This window comes from Papio anubis, chromosome 7 (genome assembly GCF_008728515.1).
Source record: "Papio anubis isolate 15944 chromosome 7, Panubis1.0, whole genome shotgun sequence".
Taxonomy (NCBI): Eukaryota; Metazoa; Chordata; class Mammalia; order Primates; family Cercopithecidae; genus Papio; species Papio anubis.
Window position 1 is genome coordinate 27,541,707 of NC_044982.1, and position 20,646 is coordinate 27,562,352.

Below are 20,646 nucleotides of genomic sequence, written 5' to 3' on the forward strand. Positions count from 1 at the left end.
AAATGGATCTCTGGCCCCAACTTTTCTCCTGAACTCCAGGCCAAAATTTACAATGGTCTGCTGGATATCTTCCACCAGGCGCTTAAAACTTAAAGAAGCTAAAAACAAACTCACGATCTTTTCCCAAGAACATGTTGTTCCTGTCTCTAATTCACCTTGGGGAAGGGCACCATCCTCAAATCATTACTCAAACCAAGAACGTTACAGTCATTGCACTGCTTTCTTATTCCCTTCAACCATCAATCAATTAATTGATCATCAAATCTAGGTAAATATGTCCCCTCCTTTCCAACAGGATTCCTCTTTTTAAATCCCAAATCACCTCCTTCCTGTATTGCCACAGCCCTCTGCATATAACCTCTAAAGTTCAATGAATCCTCCACTTGGGCCAACCCATTGCCACTATCTTTCTCAGGAGCCCTGAAGCATTCCCCATTTATTTTTGCAGCAGGCTGTACAGAGAAGAACAGGGGCTTGGGACATATGCTGACCTTGAACTCTGGCCTTGACTACCTGCCATCTGAATTTCTCGAACAAATTATCCATGTCATTTTATTTTCGGGTTTATCCACTATGTAATACAACTATTTACTTCTCAGACCTGACAAGACAATGTATTAAAGATAATTAGCTGAGGACCTGGCCCATTGTAGGCATTCACAAATTTTTCACAATTTGATCTTAATTCACCTTTTTCTCACCTACTACCATTTTTTTCACCCCACCTATAATTTAATCATGCATGCTAACCCCTCTTTTCAAACCTACCATGTAATTTATCATAATATTCCCATGTCCTAGGATGTCCCTGCCTAATTGGCCTGATACAATCTTCTCTATCCTTGAAGACACAGTTCAAAATAACCCTTAGAGGTAAAGACTTGTATGACCCCACCACTTCTCTTGCCTTATAAAAATTATTCACACCTTCACTGAGCTCCTCTAACACTTGGTAAATATATTTATGTCGCTCTGGATTGTTGGCTCATTGAAGCCTAAGACTATCTAGACTATCTTATCCCATTGCCTTGCACATGGGAGGTACTCAGTAAACATTTGCTGAAAGTAATGGAAAAGCCTGTGTTCTAAGAGACATTCTACATGAAGAACATGCCAGAGTGAACAAAGTCAAGAGGCCAGAAAGTCTGACCTTGGGAACTGTCAATACCTACTTGCCTCCTGAAAATGTAAGCTTAGCAGGGTGAGATAACAAGAGAAATATAAAATTGAAGTAGCATTTTCTTTACCTTCTCCAGTCCCAGGAAGGTTCACATTATGTTCTCAAATACTCAATAGAGAGGAATTAGGTTAAATGATCCTAGTCACATCTTTGGGTGAGAAAGATGTAAGGAACCATACCAGCACAGAAGGGAACTGTATTATATTCTTAGTGTTTGCCATAACAAACTGGGAGGTTTAAAGCAACAGAAATTTATTTTTCACAGTTCTGGAGACCAGAAGTCTCAAATCAAGATGTGAGCAGAGCAATGCTCTCTCTGAAAGCTCCAGAACAGAATTGGTTCTATTACTCTCTCTTAGCTTCTGATGTCACCAGTGATCCTTGGCATACCTTGGCTTATAGATGCATCACTCCAGTCTCTGTCTCTGCCTTCACATGGCATTTTTCCCTGTGTGTGGCCATAGCTTCTCATGGCACTCTCTTCTCTGTGCCTGTCTGTCTCTCTGTCTACCTTGTTTTCTTATGAGAACACCAGTAATATTGGATTGAGGACCAACAATGCTCCCCCATCTTATGAATGGGCCTCTCTTAGCTTATATTTTAATCACATCTGCAAAGATTCTCCTTCCAAATAAGGTCACACTCACAGGTACAAGAGGTTAGGATTTTGACATATCCTTTTGGGGGACTCAATTCAACCCACAGCAAACATCAAGGTAGCACAGTCCAGTGCTCTGGCTTCATGCCACACGCAGGATAGAGAAGACTTTTGCAGAAGCTGTCTGGTGGTCAGAGGAAACGAGGCTGACCACACATCACTGAACACACCTGGAGTGGGAGTGCTTCAAACAGAGGACACAGGGAATGGCCCAAAGCACTACAGCCAAAAGACCCACAGAAAATACGGCTCCACCATGACTGAAGAACCATCCTCATCCCTACGTTTTTCTGTTGTGGCTAGCTGGGGAACCATATGTGGCTCCATTATGAGAAAAGGAAATCGCTAAATTTCCTGCCACTCCAGAAGGTGGGGAAACTTCAGGATAACTTAAACTTGAATTGGAGAAATAAAGAGAAGTAGCAATTCTTACATATAAATAGTGTGGCAATTTCAGAGTCATTCTACAAGTACAATAGTGGGACACTAACTATAAAGAATGAGGCCATGAAAAACCACTGCCCTGAGTGTCTCCCCTCCTTTTCTACATGGCTCCTGGCTGGGCTGTTGGCTGTATATCAAGAGCAAGGTATGGGAAACAGCCAGGTATTCTGGCATACAGAATTTTAGAAAGTCGGATATGTTACATTCTGTCAAAGTGTTAAGTTTGCTTTGTACCTGCTTTCTTATCTGCTCCTTAGGAAAAAAACAAAGTAAAGATCAAGGGATTATTAATTATGAACTACTGTTTTAGCAGTAGAGCTTCTGTTTAAACATTCACATCAATCCATAAGATTCATCTATTTTTTTAATTTCGTTTTGGACCAAAAAGAATGATCCCTGGGAGCAAGAAACAACCCCTGGGTTAATGAGCCCAGAAGTACCAGAAACACATGACTTAATACAGCAACCTTTGTGCCCAAAGATACAGGGCTTCATGTCCCCATTTTAGGGTGTTTAGCTCCATGAAAAGGTATTTCATGCCTTGTTTGCCATCTAAATGACAATACTATCATCAAGGCCCATGGGGTACCCTATTCTGATAGCCTAGACTGAATGCAACCTACAGATTAACAGCTCTGCAGTCCAAGAAATAACCCTTTTAGAAGGCAATAGAAATTTGTTCAGGAATATGTTTCTATTAAACTCTTGATATAATGCTGATATTTATTAACAACTCATTTCTAGGATCTAAGATCTAGATACATAAACTCGAAATCAATGAATTGTTTTAGTATCAATCACCTGGATGGATCATTTGATAAAGGGCACACTGTACCAACAAGAAAAGGCAAGACTAAATATCACAAAGCTAGAGAAGTACAAGTCTCTTTGCTATTTATAAAAGTTTTACATTAGATATTAACTTGAAAATGAGTAAAAGAAAGAGATGATTTGGGGATTTCAAAGTAACTCCATTTTTTGAAAATACTACCCTAGATGTGAACGTGTGAGGCTGTCTTATGCCTCTCATTCTTTCAGATACATACAGACTGTCACTGCAGTCGCTAAAACAGATTCAGTGGTCTATTTCAATGAAAAGGCTCTCCTTTATTGTGACGGGCAGAGAACATTCTGTGAGCACAGAAGCAATGTACAAAATTAAACCACTTACAGGAAAGAAAATACCCTGGTATGTTCTCTTTAAGGGAAATATCAATGCTTTTCCCCTTCCCCTAGCATGAGCATTCATATCTTTCATTCGTTAACTTAAACACATTTTGTCTATGGAAAATCATTCTGTTTGGGTTATTCCCTTGCCAAATGCTGTTTTTCAGACTTCCATCACGGCCAAGACCAAAAAGATTCTTACTAATATCACTGATAACTAAGGTCCGGCAAGTTAGAAGCCTTGAGGAAGACAATAGAAAGACTTGGCACAGGCATTGTGTAAAATAAAATGATCAACATTTATAGTTTTCCAGTGAACAGAAACCAATAGGCAATATTTTGATTTTATAGACGCTAACATTACACTTTCCAAATTTATCATAGAAGACCTGCAAGATCTGAGAGGTTTTTGCACTTGTTATTATAGTCAATGTCTCACATCTCATAAGACTTAGGATTTAAACAAAATTGTACATGAAAAAGTTTCATATAAATTTGGAATTTTTTATGATCCTAAATAAAGGTGACATTTTCTCCACCTACAAAAACTTTAAAAAATTAACTTTAGCTTCCCCATAACATTTTAAAAATATACTCCCTTATATAAATCTGACTTTACCATATATTTTAGTTTGCCTAGGATAATTTATACCTGTTGATTTGGTAGAGTTACTCGCAGCTCTCCTTTTGACTCTCAGAAGTGTCTTGCTTTAAGTTATAAATTGTATGGCCACCCTACACTCCTCTGCCTACAGTTTCCCTCAGGACTCCCATGTATTTGTTCATGCCTCTCCCTCTCTGTATAGTGAGAGAATTAGGATCTAGAATGAAATCTCACAAAGAAATGACAGTTACTCAAAAAACATCTCAAAAAATAGCAAACTCTGCTTGTACACTTGCAAGTAACATACAACATATCTAAACTACCCCCTCATAATTATTCTCAAAACAAACATGATTTTGTGGTTGCCTACCCACATCTATTCTTCTCTACCTGTTAATTGTATTTTCATTTAGCTCAGAAACTTGTTACGCTGGACAAATTCTGTGCTCAGGAAAGTGGGTCAGTCCCAGGGGATGCATCATGATTAGGCTATAGTCATCATGGAAATTCAATTTTCCTATGCAATTGATTGATTAAGGGGTAACTATGTATCCAGTTTTAACCAAGGAGACCTAAACAGAACTCTACTGGAAGTTGGGTAAGATAGGAAGCTTCTGAAAAATTTCCTCCCTCAAAAAAAGTGAGATACGGGGGAAAATCTATTTTCCCCTTGAGCTTTTGAATGTCAAATTGTAAATATATCTGAAGCTGTGACAGTCATCTTGTCTTATCAGCGGTCAGGAATTCCAGTTCCTTGCTGATGAAAGCACTCCGATGAGCTTCCTCTTGCAGGCACCATGGTGGCATCAGAAATCTCAATGGGAAGCATTGCTCTGAGTTCTAAAACTCTATAGTTTTATTTGTGAGTGTAAGTATCAGACACTCTCAAGCCAAGTTAAATGAAAGCAACTTAAATTAGAGAAAGGATCTAAATTAGCCGAACTCAGCAACGTTACAGGAAAAGTGTGGTAGGGTGAGAATGTGTGGGAAAGCACACAGCAAACCCACAGCCAGAGTGATGCCATGAGCTTCTTTCCTAGGAAAGTACCCAATGAGGAAAAGAACAATATTTGCTTTATCTCCAAGAGATGATGCATGTATCTGCTAATTAGAGAAGAAAATGCAATGAGGCTGCAAACAAAATGAAACTGCTATGTAAATGGTTTTTTAAAGCATATGCAATAAAACAAATACTTTTTAAGGAACTGGGGTATCTCCCTGCTTTAAAATAAAGGGATACATTTTCATTAAGCAAATCACATTGAGATTGTTCTTGTATTGTAAACCTGAGATCAGCTAAGATGGGGTATATCCAGAGCAATATGGCTAGGGATGCTTTAATTCAACAATAATAAAGCATTTTAAATCCTAGCCAAAGTGACCATTATGGGCTGTCATCTTCCCAAGTGACTTTTCAAAGGGCTTGTTATTCCACCTTGCTTTCAGTGTAGGTTTAGACAGCAGTCCAGGAGACTTCTCTAAAGGTGGCAAGCATTAATAAACACTTTGTTGAGGTATCCCTCCCTGAGAGGCACCTGTAGGAGATTAATATAAGCCCAAACAACCTGCTGAGCACTTATGAGGAACTTGTATGTGTATCCTTTCTTTGATCTTCAGGGCAGGTTTTGAAGCCAGCTATTGGGATTCTGCACAGCATTTCTGACACGGGGCACAAATTGAAAGAGTCCTGTGTATCAGCACTATGGGTAGTTATTGCACTCAGTTGCAGGGGAATACTACATTACATGAAAAATACACACAAGCTTCACCTTCTAAACTTATATGAGATATATTGAAAGAATTGTATATAGGGGGCATTCATTTCTGCCATATCGATTGAATGCAGTTTGGAAAATAAGAGGACACACAGAATGAACCAGTGACACAAATTCTAGCCATGGAATGTTATCGGTTCATCCAGTTCAGCCACAAATCACCCCTTCAGTGATAGTCTGGCCTCTTCCTTCTGGACTTTGTTCTTGTCAATTCAGCTTACATAGTCAGAAATTCTTTCTTGAAACTTAATGTAAATTCATTTCCTAATTTGCACCTGATGATGGCTCATGGTGAATAGCAGGACACTAAGTTGGCCATGCTCACCCTTGGAAAGTGGAAAGAGAATGGTTATTCCTCTTTTTCTTCCAAGCTACAGAACCAGGGCATTTTTAGATATTAGCAGCCGCCAAACTCCTAGGGTTACAGTAGGCTAGCTTTACTCAAAACTGGGATATGAGAATAAATTTGCTTCTGGTGCTTTTTCTCCTCCTGTTTCTTCTGTTCTCCAACTTCAGGCTATGCTTCATTTCTACAAGACCTATCTCAGTTGAGCCTGTTGCAGGTGATAAGTGATAGATTATTTAGGGTGCTGACCAAGAGGATTTGAGGCTTAGAAGGAAAATCTAAAAACCTGGAAGCCTTTGAAGAGCTGAGAAATGAGTCTATATTGAAGAAATTCCAGGCACCATGGCAGAAAGTTAAAAAAAAAAAAAATTCATTTTGGCCAGGATTCCACCTCGGCTGAAAGCATAAAGCCTGCCATAAGGCTGAGATTCTCATTACTATATATCAAAATTATCTCAAAAATCTAAATTTCTCTGAAGCACACTTTCAGAACTAGATTTGTCAGTGGCAGAATGGGGTTGACATGTGAGATCAAGAATACCTGGAGAAGATTTAGACCTGACAGGTACGAAAGGCAAAACAGAAAGCTTGAGCAATAGGCTCAAGCAAGAAGGGTGATCGGGATCTGTTGGGGGAGGGGAATATGGGCAGCAGCAATAGAAACATGGTGCCAGGAGTCTGGAACAAGTATCAGAGATCTGGCAATTGGGCCACAGAGAATGCTGGTGAAAGCCAAGTATGGTGGCTGATATAGTGCTGGTAGGTTTTTTTAAATTTTTTTATTTTTACACATTATCTCAATTTTCACAGGAAGTACTGCATAATTCTACAGGGAAGGAGCCATGGCTCAGAGAAGTTAAAAACTGTCTGCAGTCTCATAGTTATTAGTGCTGGAACACAAGTAACAAGATAAGAAAAGTATTACCTGCATGCTAGTTGATGCTAACTTATGATTGCTCATTAAAAAAAAAAAAAAAAAAAAAAGCGAGCTGGGACCCGACATGGTGGCTCATGCCTGTACTCCTAGCACTTTGGGAGGCCAAGGCGAACGGATTGCCTGAGCTCAGGAGTTAGAGACCAGCCTAGCAACACAGTAAAACCCACCTCTACTAAAACACAAAAGAAATTAGCTAGTCTTGGCAGCGTGTGCCTATAATCCCAGCTACTCAGACAGCTGAGAATTGCTTGAACTTGGGAGGTGGAGATTGCAGTGAGCCAAGATGGTGCCACTGCACTCCAGCCTGGGTGATGGAGGGAGACTCTGGCTCTACAAAAATAATAATAATAATAATAATAATAATAATAATAAAATTTTTAAAAAGAGAGAGAGGCAGGGGAGGAGGAGGGGCCTCAGGAAGAAACAGAAAGAGACAGAAAAAGCAATCAACTAACTGGGAATATCACAACTGGGATACTGGTAAAAAATTTCAAAAAATTTCTGGAATCTAGCATCCAGCATAGGAAGTAATCCTGTGCTTGTTCAAATGCACAAGAATTTTTATAACAAAATATTCATATATAGGTTTCTAGTAATTTTCAAATTCGGAAACAATAATCAGTAGGAAGGAAGGAAATATTTTCCCTAGGACATTAGGGAGAAAGTAATAAAATCAAAGACAACTTTTCAAAATCCAGAAGGCAAACTAACCTTTGCAAGAATTCCAATGGAGGTGTATAGATAATTAGGGAGAAAAACTACTTTGAGAATATCAGTATGGAGAAGCTATTTTTCTTCAAATCTCACCTGTATTTTCAAGACATTCTAGGTAGTACTTCTTCCCACCAATCGATATTGTTAACCATTTTATCTTCAACACCTAAAGTATTGCCTGGTTAAAAAAAAAAAAAGTAAGTGCTCCGTAAATATGTTATTGCATTCAGGGATGAATAAATGTATGAAGGCAGGCACGTGTGAATGAATGAATGAATGAAGTTCCTTGATAACTCTCTAATCTGTAGAGCAGGGGTTACAGTTGTTTAGCATCCAAAACTTTAGCTCATTGCAAATGAAAGATTTAGATTTATAAGAAGGGAAAAGCATAGCTAACTTATACCTAAGTCTACATTTTATAGAACATGAGGGAAAGAAAGAAATTATAGATTCAAGTGTTAAATAAGAATAATAATTTATAATAGCCTATAGTGGCAGCCAGTTAAATTGGTAAAAGCTGACTGTAGATACCAAAGTCCCTACTGCTACCATTAAGGAGAAAATTAAGCAGGAGTAAAGTGGCTGTCTCAGCAGAAGCATACAACAGAGGACAGCCACATTAGCATAATGCATGGCAGTCAGAAATTATGACGACTCCTAATCTCTGAATGCTTAGGAGTTCAGTTACATTCAACAAAATGACCTGTCCATTTTGATGCATTGGTATTTTTCCCCATTTCACACACACAAACACACACACACACACTCTCACACTCTCTTCTCTCTCTCTCTCTCAGAAGTCAAATGTATGAGCAGGAATTTCTTGTTTAAAAAGCCTCATTTTTAATCATCGACATTGTCAACAAATCTCTATTGCTTTAAACTCTAGCCCAGTATTTTGTCCCTCAATACTTGATCTCCAGAGGAAATTCAGTAAGGCTTGCTGAAGTCTAAGAGAGAGCTAATCATCAAGGCATGTAAATCTACAGCTTTTTAATGGGTACTTACTGTCATTAAAAACAAAAACAAAAACAAAAACAAAACTCAGACTTCTTTTAAAACCCTAACAGTCCCAAGTTCCTTCAAAGGTAAAAAAAATACACATATATTGAAAAGACTGTTGTCAGAAGATACTAATCCCTTAGAACTGTATCAATAAATTAGATGAAGTCACAATTGCATAAGGTTTGAAAAGAGAATAAAAAACTTTGTAGAACCGAGGGACTTTAGACGGAGTAAGAGGCACATATTCCATTGTGATTTAATCACAAATATTTTGCTAAATCCACTCATTCTTACAAAGGGTTGCTTTTAAAATGCACACATACAGAAGCACATTTTAAATCTTCATCTTTCTGCTTTAATAAAAATGGATGCTTAGACTTTGTGGTCCTTGCCTTTGGAGTGCCACTAAAAAGAAGGCTAAAACAGAGGATATAGATGAAACCAAACCCAAGAATTCAGAAGCAAAGTAAGCTGTGGTAGGCAACTCAGGGGTTAGCTCTACCCCACTGCTTAGGACGCTGATTGGTAATCCTGTAACTCTGCCATGTCCCCTTCTAACCATTTCTCTCCGACTGAGATCAGAGCAGTCCGAGCTCATCTATTTTCTCTGTCCTTTACCCACTAACTGACCTCATTTAACCCTTTATTTCTTTATCTCAGCTCTGAGTAGACAAAACAAGAGAGGACAGGAGAGCTTGACTTAGGGGGCTCCTGATAATTGCATATTTGGGTTGCATTGCCCTGATGTTTCATAGCAATCTCTATTTCAGCCCTTCAATCCCTTTATTTGAAAGGGGAAAAAAAGAAAAAGGAAAAAAAAAATCAATCAGAATGATATATGACTCGTCAGTTCTGAACTAAAGCCCAGTCATGTAGAAAATAGACCAGGCACCATATTCTGAGTCCAAAAGATAGGGTGAACAAGCTCCAGCCTCAAGCACAATCGCCTGTTGAAAACAAAACAAAGAATGCACACATGTATATCCCTCCAGAACCGTATTTATCTAACCTCTGCACCGCATGCATTCAGTTTTGCAATGTCACCCATGGTTTATGCTGTTTCTTAAAGTTGCCACACTTAACTTGGGTGCTTAGGCAGTTGTGCAGGCTTGCTCACAGAATGCAAGAAATGACTTACGAAAACATGCACAGTTCTCTGGTCCCAGGGCCATTCCCCTAGTTAAAGCCATCATCGTCACTCACCCCAGCAACCACAGCAGCATCCTAATGGTGTCTTTTTCCTTTTCCATATTGTTCTCCATTGTATAAATCTTACAAATCAGGTCCCTTTGCTTCTTAAAATTTCTCAATTGTTTCCTGTGACTTGCAGAATAAAGCTTAAACTCCTTGATGAGGACTTCAGGCCAAAGAGATCTGACTTACTCACACTTTCTGGGTAGCACTTGCTTTACCCTTCAAGTCCCCACACCTGGCTAGATTCTAAGCATCCTTCCATATTTCAATTAGATGTCTTCTTGTCCAGGAAGTTTTCCCTCACCCCGTCAAGTCTGACACAGAAGGTTCTACACTTGGCTGGTCAATGTACTACTCATACTTTCTTGAAGTTGCCCGTTTCCTTGATCTGTAGTGTTCTTTGGCAAAGAGCGGACTAAATATGATTGTTTCATATTTTTAATGTTCACTGTCTGCCCTAGGAATAATGGTATAAATATTTGTTGAGTATGAATAAATGAATGTGTGAAGGAGTGAGTGAATCCAGATGACATACTCTGGTTCTTTGGACACACTCATAACCTGCAACTCTAGGCTCTGCAAAGCCCAGCAGCACTCAGGGTTAGATTCCTCAGAAGATAACAGGGTGGGGACCCAGTTGGGCGAGACTTTGGGGAAGATCTTTGATCTTTTTACTATAAAACTGGGATGGAAGGAGATCCAAGGGTCTCTCACCATGCAAGTCCTTCTGGAACAATGGAGCATGAAGGGAGTTCCCCACACTCCTTCCAGGGGCTCATTTAGCCATAAAACCAAGCTATCATGCTGTGGTAACAACTGGCTGGCTAATTTCAGTCACTTATTCACTACAATCTAGAAGCCTGCATTAAGAAATAAGCTTCAGCAAAACTTCAAACTGTATTTGACTTTGAATTTAAATGGAACTTATATATTTCTACAAGTACAGACAGGGAGAGATATCCAGGACATATGTTGACTGTATACACCATTTATGGAAACTAAAACATTTTGGGCAAGGGTGTGTGTGTGTGCATGCATGTTCCTGTTTGTAAAGTCAAAGCAAATGGTTTTTGACATCTGCACATGGAAATGTTAACAGTGGTTCCCACTTGAGAGGAGACTAGGGTTGGAGATAGTCAGAGAGGACTTCTATGTTTTTCTTGATATTCTTCATTACATTTTGAAACCTTTTTCAATAGCATGTATTAATCATGTGATTACAAAAGAAGAGGCAGGGAGTGAAAAAATAGAGAGGTCTCTGATCTTCTCATTAGTCCTGCTGAAAAGAATAGTCCTGTACCCTAATATTCAACTGTGATCCCGTTTCAAATATATTCCCTGCATATTAGAACTGGTGGCCACAACTGGACCACACATCATAAATCTCTCACAACTTTAATTTCATCTCAAGTTTGATGTAGAACTGTCTATTATAAACAACCTTAAGTTAGAGAAAATAGAAAACAATAGATGAACAGAAAGATATTCAGCTAATTTATCATCCTTTAGATTTCCTTTTTAATAACTTAATTATTTTTTTCTAGAGCATTAGAAATCACATTCAATTCTGTGTTGGCTTAGTTCCAAGTGAACAAAGAACCTCGACGAAAATATAAACATAACAAAAGGAGACACTTTAGAAAAGATTAACGTGGATTGTTTTTTTTGTCCCCAGAGCACTGGAACAAACAGTTCTCGCTGTCATTCACTTTTGTTCCTACTTGGTAAATGGTGCCACCTTACTTCAGAATGTGTGATTGCAAAAGTATGGGCAGAAGCCCTGTCTTGGGGTCTCCTGGGGTACTAACTAGGTCTTTATGATCATACATCTCCTGGCTGTAATTATCCTGACACCGTCACCCACTGACTTAAACAATCACCTTTGCAGTAATACCATCAGCATGCAGAAGGCTCCTGATTATATAAGCTCCTAGCAGGAACACCTGGGACAAAGCGCCCCATGGGGAACCTCTCAGATAAGCTACTTGATTTCTTAATCCTTCTGTCCTTCTGTCAAATCAGCTGGAAAGCAGGAACAGGGAAAGGGGTGGGGGGGAAACCTCCTGAGGGATCAGAGGCTGAATCTGAGCCAGATGCAACTTCTATTTTGGTAATAAAATACTATTCTTATTAACTCCTCTTGATTTTACATACAGGTAAAAAGAATGTGGTATAGAGCTTCTCATTACCCGTTATATCAATGCAAATTTCTTATCCTGACATTCCAGGTCTTATATAGTGTACTGTTAGCTTTCTTCAGCCTTTTTGAGGTCAAAGTTTTTCAAACAACTATGTGCCAGGCAATAAGCTAAGTGCTTTTATAACATCTAGCGCACCTGACAAAAAATGAAATTGATCAAGACAGAATGCTTTAGGGGTAAAGGAGGAAGAATGCATATTCCATTCTGTCTGCTTTGGACCACTTTTTTTTTTTTTTTTTTTTTTTTAACTGAGACAAAAGGATTATATGGTACTGTTTTCTCACAGAAAAGGAATTTGGGTGCAAGCCCTCATAATACAGACACCTCCTTGTGAGTTCCCTTTTGTTCATGGCCACAGGGTTTGTATGCTCTAGGGCATCTGCTGTTTTCTCTAGTTTCTTTATTTCCAAATTTTGGGCTTTATGTTTCCATTAAAATTTCTAGGCTGTAAATGCTGGGAAATTTTCAGTCAACATCCACAACAGGCCTTATTTCCTTCAAATACCATGTATGTCCAGGCAGTGCTATGGACTTAATTATGTGATCTGCATATTCAGTGTCACTGAGCCCTTACTATGCATTATGTAGTGTGGGGAATAAAGTCTGCTTTCTAAAGAGGCTGGAGAGTTGGACTTTCTTCTGCTGACAGTTGTTAGATGGCTGGGAATGAAGATTTTGAACAGTGCATAGGATGGGGTAGGGGTGGGGCCAGTGATGAAGCCATGGTGACAGAAGCATTTGGAAGGGAGAACAAAACAACTAAGAGAGGTTTGTGGGGCAAGGTGAAAAACAGATGCATAATCACTTGACGGGTAAAATTAGAGAAGTGAAAAGCAAAGGAACAAGATGAGCAAAGACAAAGACCAAACCCAGGGTGTAACTGGAAGATTGATTTCATGGCGAAAGGGAACATATCTTATATGCATATAACTTGCTATGTATGGTAGCCAGGATAATATCCTCTTCTCTAAAAGAGAAAGGAAGAATTTCCAAAGGCCTAAGGAATTTTCATCGAATGCTATACACATCTAGACATGTATACACAGAGACTTTAATAATCCCCATGTTATATTAACTGGGAAGCAATGAGAAGTCTAAAAGCATAAGGGGATGAGTATTATCATAGCTAATCTAGAATCAGGAAAGACAAGCCCTTAGCCAACATTTCTTATTATTAAAAAGAGATGATGTTTCCAAAGTTACAGTATAGTCAGTCCTCTATAAAACTGACATATAAATACCTATCCATGTTAGCAAAGAAAGGTGATTCTATATAGAAATCCAAAATGTGTTATTTTAGAGGCTTCAAGGAAGTACTTGAATATGAGTTTTATGATTATTTTAAAAAAAATCCTAATGCAAAATTCCTACTTTATTTATGCTTCAGATTGAGATACGAAAAGTCATCATCTTGATTCAGTTCAAATAAGCATTCCTGAAAGAAGCCAAGAGGTGAGTTGGAGTTTAAGATATTTCTCCATGGAATTTTCTGTGTTTCTTTCAAGTCCACTGAATGATGCCAAAAATGTGCAGAAGAAGAAAGATCTTGGCTGCTCTCTGCACGAGTTTGAGGGTGTGAATGAAAAGTTCTACAGTCATCGTCTCCATGGGAAAAAAAAATCTGATTTTAGTAACATCTTGCCACATACAAGAGTTATTTTTTGAAAAAGTTTCTAAGCTTGTCAAAATATTCCTAGGTGCGAGTTTAGTGTTTCTTGAAAACTGAAGAGGCAGAAAGTAAAAAGCAAACGCTCATGACTATGTTTGGCCTTTCTCATTCGTGTATGAAATAACTGTTGAACAAGGAAGGAAGATAAAATTCCTATCTGAAGAGATAGTTGCCCACATGCCTCTGACTGTTCCGTTCTCAACTATGTTTTTATTCCTCCTCTTTGATTACTTGATTTCTTGTCATCCACAGAAGCTCAAAGCAAACAACCTTCTTACCAAAGCACCTTCCTTGTTTGCTATCAACCAGCATTCTTGGGAGCTCAAAGCAGTTTTTCTTTAAGTTTCACTTATTTGGTATGTAAATGATAAATATATTGTTAGGCAATCAAATCATATTTTCTCTATAAGTTTACTAAGACTCTGAGGCAAGGGGTACATATCTCTTACCTGCATGGCTTTGCGAACAGCAGCAGCTCTATTGACTAATCCCCTCTGAGACAAAACAGGTGGGAAATAAGGAGGATTATAAAACACAAGAAGCTCAAGAAGGAGCTGAATTCCTCTGACGCTTCCTGCCCAACACTCTATCCCCCCAAAACCTGAGAGTGATCCTTTAACCATGAAACCATGTCTTTGGGGGTTGGTGTCATAATTATTATTAAAAGGCTTAGCTGTAAGAAATGGCCTTGCTTTCTAAATTTCACTGAAATAGCCTACATGTCCAGGACAATGAAGAATTATATAGGTTATTGGGAGGCTGAGACGGGTGGATCATGAGGTCAGGAGATCGAGACCATCCTGGCTAACACGGTGAAACCCCATCTCTACAAAATGCAAAAAACTAGCGAGGCTGAGGTGGCGCCTGTAGTCCATAGCTACCGGAGGCTGAGGCAGAGAATGGAGTAAACCAGGGCTTGGAGCTTTGCAGTGAGCTGAGATCCGGCCACTGCACTCAACCCAGGCGACAGAGGCAGAGACTCCTCTCAAAAAATTATATAGGTTAGAAAAAAAGTGTCTTTTAAAATTAAATAGCTGTGCAGTGATTCAAACTCCCTTGTTTCCAAATATCCAGCCTTTTAACCAGGAAGGCACATTTTCAACATGACATAAAAAGGACTGATACAACAAAGAAATTAAAGAACAGCAAAGCCAACACAGTAAAAAATAAGTGTTTACATGTTTACACATTTAAATGACTACCTTCTTTTTTACACAAACTTTGAGTATATTCTAATCCTTCCCTTCCACAGGTACTACATCTGGGGAACTATTAAGAGACTTCTTAAGCTCAAGTCAAAGGGAAAATCCAAGAACTTTGTTTTTCTTAAGAAGGATAATTATAATAAAATATTCAAACATATTATACACATATGCATAGATATATAAGAACTTTGGGAAAAGTGGGAGGTCCTTAAAAGTGTTCAAACCTTTGCTGTCATCCTTTTTTGTCTTGACTAAGTTTAGAATGATGTTGCCAACTAGAGGAGGTCAAAGTTAGGCACAGTCGTTTACCACCGTTAGCAGGAGGTAGTAAAGGCCTCCCATTTCACCTTGGGCTTCAACTCCTCTTATTTTAAGCTGATCTTCAAGGAGAAGGGTAAGATGGTGAGCAGAAAGACAGAGGTTCAAACAACTTTTCTTATAGAGTGGAAGCTGAAGCACTTCAAAGCTCAGATAGTTCAAGTGATTTATCTGAAACACTGCAACAGATTTGGCAGAAGTAGGCAAAGGATCTGTTGATTCTTTTCTCCCTGGCCTATCATGCCCCAATTCGCTCCATGTAGCAAAGGAGAACTTAGCGTTGTTCTTGAAGGGGTTCATCCTTTTACTTCAAGTAGCATTGTTAGCTTTGAGCAACTTCCAATCATTCAGATGTCGCTCCAACTCATCTGAATACTGGTGTTGCTTTAACCAGAAACAACTAGTTGTTATGTCCCAAACAAGCAGGTGACTAATTCTCACATTCTCTCCAAGTGAAACTGAAAGCATCTTCTTATTCTGTCTCCAGAGGACTCTTCCAGGTAATTTCTCTAAAATAAAAGATTTTTTTAGCTAAGATGGCAGTGGTTGCCTGATATTTCTTGCTCAAGGAGTTGTGCATAGGCTTCTTTAAAAGAATGTGGTAAAGATATGAAGGAAAGGGGAGCATTGGTTTTGATTGGGTTAAATGGAACTGTAATGAGTTAGACCCCCTGAGAAAATGGAGAGTTATATATTTTCTGCTTTACTTTTCTACTTGAGTGTTCTCCCTTCTCTGAACCAGGAAATATGCCCTCTTCAAGACTCTACTTAGGTATCACCACTACCAAGAAGTTTTCCCTATTCGTACCTGGCACTGTTGGTTCTATGTTACCACAGAGCAGAACTCTGTTCATTCAAAGTCATAAGCCTTGCCAGTTGTTATAAATATATACTTTCCCCTTCAGAATATGATTTTATCAGGTAAGGTGATAGCTCTTCCTCGTCTGTTGTGCCGAACTCCTATTGACTCCAGAGGGGATGGCACCATGTTCAAGAGGCTGAAGGAGAGACCCAGAGCCAGCAAATGAGATCTGGGGTTTTACTGGGGGCTTGCATACAGGGGAGAGAGTCCAGAGGTAGCAGACTAAACAGGAGAACCACAACCACTTTCAAAAGGCATGCAGTTTACATCTCAGTTTCACTTAGCACCCTCCTCCTAACAACGTCCACTTGGAAACCTTCATTTAATCCAAAACAAAGGGGCCTCAACACCCTGTATGGCCCATGTTCCAATAGACAGGCCAGGGGATCAGACGTTCCTTTGATCTTAGGGTTGGCCACTTCTGGGTTCCTAGCTCAGAACTCCTAACCACATTCAGGTGTGTATGCCATAAAGCTCAGTCTTGCTATCTTAAGTTATTGCTATCAGGTGTGTTTATCATAATCACCTGAGCTCTTATAGCCAATTTATATAATTAAGAACTATTTCTGGCCGGGCGCGGTGGCTCAAGCCTGTAATCCCAGCACTTTGGGAGGCCGAGGCGGGTGGATCACGAGGTCAGGAGATCGAGACCATCCTTGCTAACACATGGTGAAACCCTGTCTCTACTAAAAATACAAACTAGGGGCTGGGCGCAGTGGCTATTTCTGTCCCAGCTACTCGGAGGCTGAGGCGGGAGAATGGAGGAACCCGGGAGGGGCGCTTGCAGTGAGTCGATCGCCACTGCACTCCAGCCTGGGCGAGCTGTGCAGGACCTCAGCTCAAAAAAAAAAAGAACTATTTCTTTTGCCAATTCCCAAGCAAATGTTTTTAAAAGCTTTTTACTTTCATAGAACTGCAAAAGTAACCTTTGCCTGTCATCTCCATGAAGAACATCTAACATCTTGTAGTTACAGATGAAGTATAAGACTTTTCACACAGAAGTCCAAACGTCTTTCATTTTACTATTATAATTAAATATTAGTTTTATTAGGAAAGCAAATAAAAAGAAGCATTGAGTAGAAACTACCCCCACAGGTCCTTGAAAGTTAAGGAAAAAAGCCTTCAACATATCCTTTCATTAAATACTGACCTCATAACTCAAGAATCTGTGATGACTCTGCAATGTCCATCAGATCAAGTACAAAGTGGTCAACTAAGTAATAATCTCTATGTTACCTATGCTAATTTAAAACTCCACAATATGCATCCTCAATTTAAAATGAGAGAAAAGATTCAAGATTGGATATTACTCTATGCTATCCCCTCAGCTTTCCCCCAGCATATAGTTTCTAGAGTATACAGTAGGAAGATTAAAACCTACTCTTAAGCAATTACAAAGGAAGCTTAAGATCCCAAGTTAAACAGAGGGATGGCCTAGTAGAGAGGAAAATTGTCTAAAAACAGAAAGATTTGGGTTTCCTTCCTACCTCTGCCTCTAACCAGATACGCAGCCTTGAGAAAATGACTTTGCCTCAGGAGTGCCCAGCTCCCTACCCTGGGCAATACAGGAGACGGGCTAAATGACCTGTAGAATTTCATCCAAGAATTTATTCCTTGTGGAATGATGACATCCTATCTCATGTCATCCTACCGGAAGTTCTCTGCCCCCAATACCAAGCCACCAAGTGTTTATAGTATTAGAATCATGAGACTGGTCTTTAAAAGGTCGAGAGAAATGGATGAATCTTAAAGCTCTGCAGCTTTTACACCTGTTCCTTAGGGATCTTAATTATGCATCAATCAACTCCAGCTCAAATGAGAGATGAGAACATGAACTTTTTTGCTGATCTCAAAGGATAAGCTTCAGAGGCAAGGTCATCAGAATCATTCCAGCTGAACGGGTAGTTTTATCCACCCATAAGGAAACCATTCAAATTTTAATCACTTCTTTTTCCTCATCATACTCAGAAGCTCCTAGAAAAGAAACCTCCAATATGAATCCTTTCTGGAAAAGTGTCTTCAACAGTCTTGTGTTCACACTTTTTCCCTCTCTCTCCTTATTTCTTCTCACCATCTGATTCTCCGTATTGTTCCCTATTTTCTGGGCTTCCTTTCCCTTGGGTAAGTCTGATGTGGTCTAAAAAATCCATTCCATAAGCCCAACTCATTAAACTACTAAGTTTATACTAGAAATGAAAATTATTGATTTTTGTCTAGGAGGCAAATTTGATTTTTCCTTTTTGAAGAAGACCATTTTCCCATTAACAGTAAAAATATGTTACTTCAATTTCTTCTCCAGTAATAAGCCTTCAAGGGTTAAAAATAAAATGGGCACATTCAAAAACTGTTTTATTATGACATCACCAGAAAATTACAATATAATTCAAATAGCTTTAATAGTGATTTTAATCAAAGTAATCTGTGAAATAAATGAACTGTTATCTTGATTGACATTGATAGTCTTAAGAGATAGTGTTTAACTGTTAAATACTGAAGACAACAAATTAAACAACTATTTAACAATAGGTTATCATAAATGACTATTAGCCATATAAATGTATTTAATTTACACACTTTAAAACTTCCAACAAAAATCAACGTGACTCCTTATTTTTACTGTATAACCCAGTGACTTCGACAACACAATTCAAATAAGTGCTTAGGATTCCATCCCAGAAAATGAATAGCTGCAGATAAAGGAGGAAACCAGGTTTCCCAAGTTTAACCAGGAATCCTCTAGACTCAAGTAGGTCCCAGGCATAATCCCCAAAGCAGGAGGCAAATAAAACGTCTCGTCAGCTCTTAAGCCTTAATGCATTTTACCTTAAACATTTACATTAACAGATGGTCCCCAACAGTGCTATAAACTTACTTCTAAGTTCATTTCTATGTCACTATCAACCCCATTTATCACTATCCATGCAGTAGAAAATGCCACAAGGGGTTTAAATCAGAACAGTAAGGAGAAGGGAAAAACTCTCTGAAGCAATTGGTGTCACCTACAAACATGTGCTTGACCTTTGTTCAAAAAAAATCAATACGATTGATGACTGGAGAAATAACAAAAATAAGAATCAACCAAAGTCACCACATTTGACCTATTTGAAGGTACAATAGGGGCTTTTACCTATCACCCTGAATCCCAAAATGCCTTCTATTTCCTGAATTTCCAAACAGCAGAGAGGCATAGGCAATGAAGTAGCCATAGATGATTACAGATGCCAGGAAAGAATAATTTTAAGAAATAAATGTAAAGATGACAATTTTATCTCATGTGAGGAGTGACAGTACTTTTTTTATTATTTATTAAGTTTTAATGATAGTCAGTTGGCAATATTTTTAAATAATATCAGTTTTGTTAGACATAGGCCAACATATTATTATTGAAATTCTTGAAATTTTATTTTTGCAAATTATCATGCAGTGAAATTGAAGGGTTCCTTTTCCTTTTGGTGTATAGTTCTATGAATTTTAACACATGTATAGATTTATGTAACCATCACCACAATTAGGATATAGAACATTTCCATCACTCCTCAAAACTTCCTTGCTGGCCAGATGCAGTGACTCACATCTACAATCCCAACATTTTAGGAGGCTGAGGCATGAGGAACACTTAAGGCCAGGAGTTTGAGACCAGCCTGGGCAACATAGAGACCCCAATCTCTACAAAAAAAAAAAAAAAAAATTAACCAGGCATGGTGGTACAGACCTGTAGTCTCAGCTCCTCAGGAGGCTGAGGTGGGAGGATCGCTTGAGCTTGGGGGTGGTGGTCGAGGCTCAGTAGGCTGTGATCCTGCCACTGTACCCCAGCCTGGGTGACAGAGCAAGATCCTGTCTCAAAAACAAACAAACAAACAAAAAACTTTCCCATGCTATCCTTTTAGGAGTCACTATCATTCATATCATAACAAAACTTAGCTGAGATAGTTATAATTTTCCCTTCTAAAGGAGATTTAATAAAAACTGTTTTATGTAAAACCCCTAATGCCTTTTCTACACTTCTCTACAGTTTCACTTATTTTTGCCTTCAAGTTTCTAGAAATTTTCCAGTCACAAAATACTCTACTGGGATCTTGAAGAAACATCTATCAATAGCAAAAGTCACATTATCCTATTTTTACATAGGAAAAAATGACAACGATAACAGCAAAACCATTTTTTATGTTGTAGTCTCCATTCCCTGGGTCCCCCACATGCACGCACACACCAGTGATGGTGGAAAAAAGAAGAAAAAGATAAAGCCAGTTGACGGTTTCAAGTAAATAATGTAAACAGCCTAGCAGAATGCCTGGAACATTACAAACGCTCAATATAAGTTTCCTTCCTTCTTGCTTCATTTCTAGGGCTCTATTTTCAATCCAGTG

The 20,646-nt window shown here is 38.8% G+C and overlaps 1 protein-coding gene and 1 long non-coding RNA gene across 41 annotated transcripts in view; both read right to left on the minus strand.

Annotated features, from left to right (window-relative positions):
* The window catches only part of LOC103886381, a 106,200-nt gene extending 91,470 nt beyond the window's left edge, over nt 1-14,730 (minus strand). Inside the window, exon 1 of the long non-coding RNA XR_004185380.1 lies at nt 7,919-14,730. This is a non-coding gene — a long non-coding RNA (uncharacterized LOC103886381). The remainder of the gene's footprint in view (nt 1-7,918) is intronic.
* Nucleotides 1-20,646, minus strand: part of NRXN3 (neurexin 3) — a 1,717,425-nt gene that overhangs the window by 755,099 nt on the left and 941,680 nt on the right. The gene's annotated exons all lie outside the window — the stretch shown is intronic.